We start from the raw sequence: 11,218 nt of genomic DNA on the forward strand, positions 1-11,218 counted from the left end.
CTCAGACCTGTAAATGGGTCTTATAGCTTGGCCAATCACATAACGCGATAACAGAGTCCACATGCGTAATTCCAGTGATTTATTATTGATAAGAGCACTTCAGGCCAGTGTTTCCAAAGGTTTGATTTGAAAATGGAGCTTAAAAACACACCAAATATTATGTACTTAAAAACATTATAATGTTTAACACACTTCTAAATTAGAGCAATAATACTTTTGTGTACGGTCTTAGTTTCAGAAATCATGAATTTCTCATGTGATTACTATAATAGTTTGCCATTGTATTTCAATAGTACATTTTTACCTCTTATAGTCCATTGGTACGTTTAAAATTAAGTCAAGCTAGTCAACAGGATCCACCGTCAACTCTTGAGCTACTACTGTTTCACCGAATAGTGAGGTTTGACCTTCCTCTTATAACGTACCCATGACCCCAAAGTGTAATGAGTGATTTCTTCATTTTGAAGTATGTTTATACAGTTAATTTTCAATGGAGAATTGTACCTTAATAAGTGTATTACGTTTGTTAAAACAAGTTACATATATTAAGTTCCTGTTTTCATATGCATAAACGAGTTACAAAATATGGATGGATCTAGAAATAACATAAAACACACAAAAACGATTGAAAATACTTTTAATGGGAAAATGTTATCAAGAAAAGGCTGTGTATAATGTTTTTGTTTGTTTTATGTAGAATTATGAACCCAAGCTTTAATATGAAATCAGACTTGATAATAACATTACTACAATACTTGCAACGTGGCCCGGCATGGCCAGATGGTTAGGGTACTCGACTCGCAATCTGCGGGTCGCGGGTTCGAATCCCCGTCACACCAAACATGCTCGCCCTTTCAGCCGTGGGGGCGTTATAATGTTACGCTCAATCCCACTAGTCGTGGTGATGACTAGCTGCCTTCCCTCTAGTCTTACACTGCTAAATTAGGGACGGCTAGCGCAGATAGCCCTCGTGTAACTTTGCGCGAAATTCAAAACAAACAAACTTGCAACGTTGCTCAATAATTACGATGCCACCTCTTGTTGTTGCTTTATAAGTCGTGTGTGTAATTGCAACTATGTATATAATTTTCAGCTTAGGTTTATTATGATACAATTCATATGACAAAATACATGTTCATGGATAAAGCAATGCAAAGACATATATCTGAGACTACACATGTAAATGTTTATTAGTAACTATGTTTGTTTATGGCTCTTTTAAAGGGCCCTTGATAATAGTTTAGGCTAATAACAACTGATATATTTTGACACCCGTACGCAGTGTGGAGGGGGAGAGCCCGAACTTTCTATTTTTGTAATGTAAAAAAATATGGTGATAGTGCAGCTGTTTATGGTGTTTAACGTTTTACACATAATCTACGTTCTTATGATGAAGCATCAGCATTTTTTGGCTTGAAATAGTCGCATGCAATGACTTCTTTTGACACTTTGTAATTGGAAGTCCGAAGCCGAATTGCTACTGTCAGGTTTTATAGGCTGTATTATTTACAGTGGGTTTCTGTGACTTCTTGGTGATAAATTTCAACAATAAACGGACAGCACACAATCCACTTGTTTTAAACTAATATATTCAAAACAAGTCAAACGTATGTAGAAAAATTTGTTACACTATTGGTTATCACAGTTGTATCCAGAACTTTGCCTCTTTTTCGTCAAAATCCACATAGTCTGGTTCAATTACTTTAGAACACCCTTTGACAAGACATATTATTCTTTTCTGCTCTATTATTACAATACAGTGTGTGATAATTTCATTTTAAGAATCGCCACTATACGCTCTTTATTGCTAAATTCACAATCATGCAATCTAGAGCTAAATAATAATCTCTCGACGTGTATTTATACCCCGACTGAAGTTTAGAACATTCCGCACAATACTGGATATTTTGATGCAATAATACTCAATTGACCTCATTATAAGCAATCTTTCTTCCATATTTGATACACATGTAAACCAAGTAGCATCAATTCAGAAACTTATGCCATCAAAATTCACACAAGAGTCTTCTATTTCTTATATCAGACAGGCTAAAGATTTTTACAGAGAAGATTTGTCAAATCCTGATATTTTTGATGAAGAACTTCATCGATGGAAGACAAGATGGCTTTCTATACCTTTCCAGGACAAATCCCAGATACTGGCTGACTGCTTAAAAGCGCGCTTCAGTACACCAAATATCCTTATGTTACTGAAACTCTTTGCCACCGTGCCATTAAGTTCATGTGCACACAAACGTTCGGCATCTGCTCTCCGCCTGTTGAATAAGTACTTAAGGTGTACACAAACCGAAGAAAGACTGAGTGCTCTAGCTTTAATACATTATGACACTGCTATCAACATTGAAACTGTATGTAAGTTATTTATGGAAAAACACCCCAGAAGAATGGAGCATGCTAACATGTTATTTCAGTAGTACATACATGCACGTATATGATAGCTAATGATTGAAATAGCTAATATACTATTGTTGTACAGAGTTGTTTAAATTAGTAATATAATTCAACAATTAATAACTACTCTACATGTAGATAGTACAGTACTTTACTATAATAAAACATACATATTTATGTTAATGTAAGTCTAGCTCCCCATGCAGTGTTACAACATAACGATTTTATGACATTTCATTGGATGTTTGTGGATTTAAAGTGAACAGCCAAACAGTTGGTTAAGCTATTATCTCATGCAAAATTGCTTCCAGATTTAACTTCATAGCACCTATTTATCTTAAGTTTTTTTGTGGGGGACATGTTGATTGTGATCTCACAGATTAGAATGCCCCTTTCAAATATTCTGCGCACAGGCCTGGTTTTCAAAGTCACGGTTTAAATGCCAAAAGTCGGCGAAATATTGAAAACCAATAGGCCTAAAAATTGTAATTGCTATAAAAACAAGTTATTTGCCGATGTGGGTTGTAGTACGTTTCTTTTCATTAATCCATTGCGGTTTGAAACAAGAAGTATGTAAAAAATAGCATTTAATATATATCTTTTGTCTCCTACGAGATAGATATGAAGTGCTGTTTTTAACCACTTCTGATTTCGAGCCTTTATGGACAAATTAAGAGAAATGTGTAAAACAAATTGCAGTTAACTTAGTTTTTGAACAATTAATATGCCTGTTTGCATATAACTATGAACATTTATAGTTCTTTGTAATGCCCGAAATATTTCGGGTTAACAACAATTTATATACTTGTTTATATGTAGCTCTGTAGTTGGTGGCTCTTTAAAATAGCTCTCAGTATCTTAAGTTATTTTTGTGGGCTATGTGACATAGCTGCAGCAATGACCTTCAGATTCAGATTTGCTTCTGAAAGGTTTAGGCTATTGAAGCCATATGCTTACAGTGATGGTTTAACGCCTGAACTACGTGCTAATTCTAGTAAGCAGGGTGTAGGAATCAAGTTCCTTGACAGCCTTAGTAGCCTCGGTGAGTTTACAGGTATGGGAAGTATTTCAACTATGTCCCATGTAGGTGTGGTACCACCTTATGATATGAGATACAAGTTCTTTAGCAGCACTCTATGGAATAGAACTCCGAATTTTAGTGTTGTAAGTCCGTAAATTTACCGTTGACCTACCGGGGGACCAATATCTTAGGTTTGTTTGTTTTGTAATTAAGCACAAAGCTACACAATGGGCTATCTGTGCTCTGCCCACCACGGGTATCGAAATCCGGTTTCTAGCGTTGTAAGTCAACAGACATACCGCTGTGCTACTAGAGAACCAATATCTTAAGAAAAACATTACTGACATAATTTTTAATTTTTCTAAGTGATTTGCCTTATTCACTCTTTAAAAAAAAATCCCACGTTTATAGTGTGATAAAAGCACTAAGTAAAGACTCAGTAAAGTCATGATGCATAAAATAAACCGTAACATCACAATTAAAATTTCCTAAAAAACATCTTCATATATTTTTTTAAACTCTTGTTTAGAAAAACAATTAATGTATTGCATAAAACGGTCCCTTTACTGCCAAAAAAAATCGCGCTTTGCACTTTTTTGGTGTGTGTGTGGGGGGTGCATTATAAGTGTGACGGTCAACTTCCACTATTCGATCTGACAAGAGTAGCCAAAAGAGATGACGGTGGGTGCTGTTGACTAGTTGCTTTCCCTTTACTCTATCAGTTCAAAATTAGGGACGACTAACTCAGGTAGCTCTTGAGTAGTTTTGCGCGAATATTCCGAAACGAACACTAAAATTGGTACAAAAGGACATTTTGGTCACTTCATGTGTCAGTACATAATTGATGTATTCGTTCATTTAAGAACTTGATGTAACAATTATTGCTTGGAGGCTACTTTTGTACAACCTTATAGTAAACAAAAAACAAAAACTGTCTTACTCAGGAAGAAGTATTGAAATACCTCACGGTGCGGTGTACGTTTTAACAAAAGTAAGTGAATGATATGCTTTTGTTGTTAACGGCAAAGCTACACATTGTATTAGCTGCACTCTGCCACCACAGGTATCGAACCCCGATTTTTAGCCTTATAAAGCCCTCAGACTCATCTTATTATATTCGATTTTTCCACAGTGACAAATGATGATAAGCTGCACTCTGCCCACCACAGGTATCGAACCCCCAATTTTTAGCGTTATAAGCCCTCAGACTCACCTTATTATATTCCACAGTGACAAATGATGATAATTTCTTCTTTTATTAACTTTACGATGACGATGAGCACGCTCTAACTACCTCTAAAGGTTGAATAAACTAAAGAAACCTAAATTTCAAATGGAAAGAGTAAAGTAAGTTATGGCATGCTTCTGACAGTTTATTTATCATCACAGTAAATTCAAGGTGTATAGAGACTAAAGGCTTGAAGCTCGGGATATAGGCCTAATAAGAAAGGTGGCAACAAGGTACGTCTTTTTTAAACTTCTGAAAACCTGCAAAATTTTATCTGTGCACTTTTTAAAGTGAATGTCAACAGTAGTATTGTCTATTTAACGTTTATAGTGGGTGGTAAAGATTATATTACACTAAAACGTTAGCAACCCTTACTTGTCAATTACAAAAAAAATGTTGATAAATTTAGGTCTAATTTGTATTCGTTTTGATTGTATTTTTTACAATAAATCTTTATTTACTGATTTAAACTGGAAGTATTATACTAATGCAAATATATCAACAAAAATTATATCAAACACGAGCGGATCTATAAGCAAAGATATTTACGTGCGCATACGTTAGAATAGTCAAACAAAATGAAACGATAAATATCAAATTTTCATATATATATAAAAATATGTAAATTTATTGATATCAAACGTTTTACAATGAATTCATACCTGTTTGAGAAAATAATATTACAACAACAATGGTAATACTATGTTATAAGTCTAACATCTTTATATAAAACCGTGTCATGTTTTATGTAAAGTGCTATTGTATACGTTTTCATCAGATATCCAGAGTTCACATTAACATCAGTTGTCGTGGATGCAGCCACTAAAGACGTCTATTAACTTTTTCAAGTTTGTGTTCAAATCTATGTTCCAAGACAGATCTAGTTCAGTTGAGAGAAGTACCTTCTGGGGAATTAGATAAAATCGGCACCTCATTCCCCACAATATAACGTTCCTAACCTCAAATCAATAAATAGATCACACAAAAGCATTGTCGAATACCTCGGTCTTGATATGAATAACATGTAACAATTTATCAGAAATCCATCTTCAAGTATGTATTCTTAATAAACTGTTACATGTTAAACAATCATATCGAGTCCGAAGTACTCGACAATATTAGAATAACGAACTTCAAGTAAGGATTCTTAATAAACTGTTACATGTCAAACAATCATATCGAGTCCGAAGTACTCGACAATATTAGAAAAACGAACTTCAAGTATGGATTCTTAATAAACTGTTACATATTAAACAATCATATCGAGTCCGAAGTATTCGACAATATTAGAATAATTAACTTCAAGTTTCGTTATTCTAATATTGTCGAGTACTTCGGACTTCATATTATTGTTTAACATGTAACAGTTTATTAAGGATCCATACTTGAAATTCGTTATTCTAATATTGTCGAGTACTTCGGACTCGATATGATTGTTTAACATGTAACAGTTTATTAAGAATCCATACTTGAAGTTCATTATTCTAATATTGTCGAATGTCATTCCAATACTGGCGAATACTTCGGTCTTGATATGCTTGTTTAAAATTTAACAATGTATTATAAATATACTAATAAGTATACCCTAACCTGACATATGATAGCTAACTAGAATAAATAAATTTTGCAAAATCAAGCTTTACCAACAAAAAGGCAGAAAAGTGCAGTCGAGGTATTTTGACCCAGTGTCCAAAGAAAAGTTCTCTGGACGCACAAGACGTCCCGGTTTTATGATAAAGACATCAAACTGTCCAGTCATATCAAGTCACAAATGTAATAGGCCTACCTAACTTGCTTATTGTCGTAACACGTACTCTCCTGCCGGCAAACTTTCTCGAAAGTTCCGTCTGTGTGTGGTGAGGAACCCAGGTCTGAATGTGGAGAGAGTTAAGATAGTGCCCATCGTCAAAACATACCTTACACAGTCATGTACTGAATTTTATGGCTATTTAATGAAAATACAGAACTACGTTCCAATCATTCTTCACAAAAATATGCCTAAAAAGTTTCAAAGCAACGTTAAATTCTAAAAGTAAATGTTTGAAAATGTTGTGGGTTCTTAAACAAGTCTATCAATGAAGTAGTCTATTTTAATGTGAAATAGATAAAGTGAATACCGTAATGCCCCTAATTAAAGCCCCCCGGTTTTTTATAAGGCTTAACTTGTGTGACAGCAATAGTAATTTAACATATAATCCACTTTTATTACCGTAATTTTGAGTTGAAAAAATAAAGAAGAAAAACAAACACACGCACACACTTATCAGCATTGAAATCAACAAATCGCATATGAAAAATTAGTGTCCATACATTTTACAGTTTGGAACGCCCGCTGGGGGCGTTAATTAGAGGCAATATGGTAATTAAAGATTTCTTGGATGTATAATTTGACTATTTTAGCTCATTTTGTTTTGTGTCTACCACCAACAAAAAAGTAGTTTAAATTATTTCACAAACAATGTCTATATATTCATAAATATTGTGGAAGTAAACTAAACTAAAGTTACTTCAAATCTGTAATAACCATTTTGAAATTAGCGGCATGATATGGTTTGGAAATCTGGTAACCCTAAGAACGACAGATGTATTGTGAGTGTTATCTATGTATTAGTAGCAATATATTAAGACAGGCGGTGTTTATAACGAAAGGAAATCATTAGAAAATTAGCCAAACCTATGAGTTTTGTGGAATATTTTGAAAGTATTTTCTTTTGAATAAAAACTTCTTATTGACATGTGTATATAATCTCAAGTTTTGAAAATCCTAACGTGAAGACTCAATTGAAATTTGTTAGAGGTAGGTTGGTCACAATGTTAAGTATATATTTCAGTAATCTGGTTGTATACTCTAAAAACTGTTAATTTCAATGCTAAAGTTTGGCTATAGCCACAGTAACGATGTCTCGTTTAGTTGGAACACATTTTCCATTTATAGCCAAAGCTACGATTCTTCGTCCGGCTAAAACGTCCTGGCGACAATATTTTCTTGAGTCCAGTTCTGGCTATAGCCATAACAAGTAACGATGGTTCATCTAGTTGAACTGTTCTTATTCAGGCTATAGATACAGCCAAAGTAACGGTACATTATATAGATAACTATCATCTTGAAGATGCAGTTATCAAAGTAACACTGTTACGTCAAAGTTTAGGTGTATTTTTGTATGATCCTTATGCTTTATAGGTCTTACTATATAAATGACGTATCAACAAAAGGTAGAGACGTTTTTTTTTAAAAAAAAAGGTTTTATAGTTAACAAAAGAAAAAAAACAACATTTCATGTTTATCAGTGCTTGAAATGGGACATGATGAGAAGGGATGCCATCCCATTTCTTTTCAGGAGGGCCCGAAACCACCCAGCTACTTTTTAGTAAACTTAAAACTGCCCCATTACTTTTACAGTTAGATGAGACACAAAGTGACAATGAACTGGTTAATAAACTATAAAAATTCATATGTGGCTATTTCAGGCCGATACACGTTGGCCTAATCTAAAATTATACACAAACTAATTATGCTCTCTTTTCTTTTTCAAATTCAAAAATATCACAGACCGTGTCGATTCCCTTTTTCCCCACTTCACTCTTTAGCATTTGGCTGTAGATAAACAACAATATTTCATCTTCCTAAACACTTCTTTAGGATTTGGCTGTAGATAAACAACAATATTTAGTTCTTTATAAACACTTCTGGATTTAGCTGTAGATAAGCATCATAACTTCATCTTCCTAAACACATTTTTTCAGGAATTAGCTAGAAATAAACAACAATATTTCGTGCTTCATAAACAATTCTTCAGGATTTAACTGTAGATAAACAACAATATTTCATACTTTGTAAACACTTCATCAGGATTTAACTGTCGATATACGACAATATTTCGTTCTTCATAAGCACTTCGTCCGGATTTAGCTGTAGAAAAACAAAAAATATTTCATCTACATAAACACTTCATCAGGATTTAACTGTAGATAAAGAACAATATTTCATCTTCCTAAACACTTCTTTAGGATTTGGCTGTAGACAAACAACAATATTTCGTTCTTCATAAACACTTCATCAGGATTTAGCTGTAGATAAACAACAATATTCAATTCTTTATAAACACTTCTGGATTTAGCTGTAGATAAGCATCAAAACTTCATCTTCCTAAACACATCTTTTTCAGGAATTAGCTGGAAATAAACAACAATATTTCGTGCTTCATAAACAAGTCTTCAGAATTTAGCTGTAGATAAACAACAATATTTCGTACCTTATAAACACTTCATCAGGATTTAGCTGTAGATAAGCAACAATATTTCGTACCTTATAAACACTTCATCAGGATTTAGCTGTAGATAAACAAAAATATTTCGTACCTTATAAACACTTCATCAGGATTTAGCTGCAGATAAACAAAAATATTTCGTACCTTATAAACACTTCATCAGGATTTAGCTGTAGATAAACAAAAATATTTTGTATGCATTAAATATTTTTTAAGACTTCAACTTCTTTAATGGTGTCCGAACATTTTTTTAATTAGGTAAAAATCGTAAACATGTTATTTTTGTCTCTATTGTGGAGATACTGTGCCGTCCCCACCCCATTATGTATTATTGCACACAACTAGAAAAAGAAAAATAATAATTGGCAAAGAAAGAAAATATAAGGCATGTTCAATAAGCTGTATACTGATTTGAATTATATGTATTTTGTGTATCGCGATTATACTGTAAGATGGCGTAATGTTTTACCTTTACTTTCAGAAGTATCGTGATTTGAAAATTATAAGATTTTCTGAGACAAAAGTTTAAGGTTTGTTATTGTCCAGTTGATGTTCGTTGCTTCAAACACTATCACTAAATGTTATGTTCTATTTATTATATATAAAGAAGTGTTGGATGTTTGTGTTCGCATTTGTTTGTTTTTTGTTTGTATTTTTAATGATGACGAATAACACGTTCGTCTGGGTTCAAGATTAACCTTTTACGCCATCTCATGTTTTATATAAGTTACTCTTTTGTTAATACGGTTTAGATATTGTGAGCCTCAATTCAGGCGCACGTCTTAAAAGTATATGTATGATGAAATTTTAGAAAATGTAACACACATTTAATTATTAAACTAGCTGCAGGTGTTCTTTCTGACATGTACAAGAAACGACTTTCATGGACATCCATATCGTGCAAGAAGAACCATGACAAAAATAAACATATCGTTCACATTCGTCAAGGACAACTGTTACGCGTGATGATTACTACATGGAAGCTTGCAGTGTTTGAAATATACTGGGCAAGGCAAGTATTGTTGAAATTATTGTCTTGCTACAGTGTGCAAGTGTTGAATGTTGAAGTTATTGCGAACTACAATGTGTACGTGTATTATTGAAGTCGTTGTCATACTACACCATTAATGCACACTACAAGGTTGCAAGTATTTATTGTTGAAGTCAATGTGGACTACAATGTGAAAGTGTATTATTGAAACTACAATGTGCAAGTGCTTATTGTTAAATTTAATGTTATACCACAATGCCCAAGTGTTTATTGTTGAAGTCAATGTGGACTACAATGTGAAAGTGTATTATTGAAACTACATTGTGCAAGTGTTTATTGTTAAAATTAATGTTATACCACAATGTCCAAGTGTTTATTGTTGAAGTCAATGTGGACTACAATGTGAAAGTGTATTATTGAAACTACATTGTGCAAGTGTTTATTGTTAAAATTACTGTTATACCACAACGTGCAAGTGTTTATTGTTGAAGTTAATGTGGATTACAATGTGAAAGTGTATTATTGAAACTACAATGTGCAAGTGTTTATTGTTAAAATTAATGTTATACCACAATGTCCAAGTGTTTATTGTTGAAGTCAATGTGGACTACAATGTGAAAGTGTATTATTGAAACTACAATGTGCAAGTGTATTATTGAAACTACAATGTGCAAGTGTTTATTGTTAAAATTAATGTTATACCACAATATCCAAGTGTTTATTGTTGAAGTCAGTGTGGACTACAATGTGAAAGTGTATTATTAAAATTACAATGTGCAAGTGTTTATTGTTAAAATTAATGTTATACCACAATGTCCAAGTTTATTGTTGAAGTAACTGTGAACAATAATGTGCAAATAGTTACTATTGAAGTAACAATGAACAAATACTGTGGAAGTAGTTATTCTGAAGTAATTATAAACAAATAACGTGAAAGTAATTATCATTGAAGTAACTATGAATAAATAATGTACAAGTAGTAGTTATTGTTTAAGTAATTGCAAACAACAATATGCGAGTGTTAAAGCTATCAAATTATTTGTGATACTACAATGTGCTACGTTCACGAAAGTTTCAGCGCAAGTGTTACATGAATATACATCATGCTGACTTGTATGTATTACAAGTGTTATATGAGCATACGTTACGCTGACTTGTATGTATAACAAGTGTTACATTAGTATACGTCACGCTGACTTGTGTGTATCACAAGTGTTACATTAGTATACGTCACGCTGACTTGTGTGTATCACAAGTGTTACATTAGTATACGTCACGCTGACTTGTGTGTATGACAA

At 33.2% G+C, this 11,218-nt stretch overlaps 1 long non-coding RNA gene across 1 annotated transcript in view; it reads right to left on the bottom strand.

The window, feature by feature from the left end:
• Positions 1-8,424: 8,424 nt before the first annotated feature.
• LOC106466250 overlaps positions 8,425-11,218 on the bottom strand; it is a 39,253-nt gene continuing 36,459 nt past the window's right edge. The window contains exon 4 of the long non-coding RNA XR_002612155.1: positions 8,425-8,834. This is a non-coding gene — a long non-coding RNA (uncharacterized LOC106466250). The remainder of the gene's footprint in view (positions 8,835-11,218) is intronic.

The sequence above is a fragment of the Limulus polyphemus genome, unplaced genomic scaffold, assembly GCF_000517525.1.
Source record: "Limulus polyphemus unplaced genomic scaffold, Limulus_polyphemus-2.1.2 Scaffold2206, whole genome shotgun sequence".
Lineage (NCBI taxonomy): Eukaryota > Metazoa > Arthropoda > Merostomata > Xiphosura > Limulidae > Limulus > Limulus polyphemus.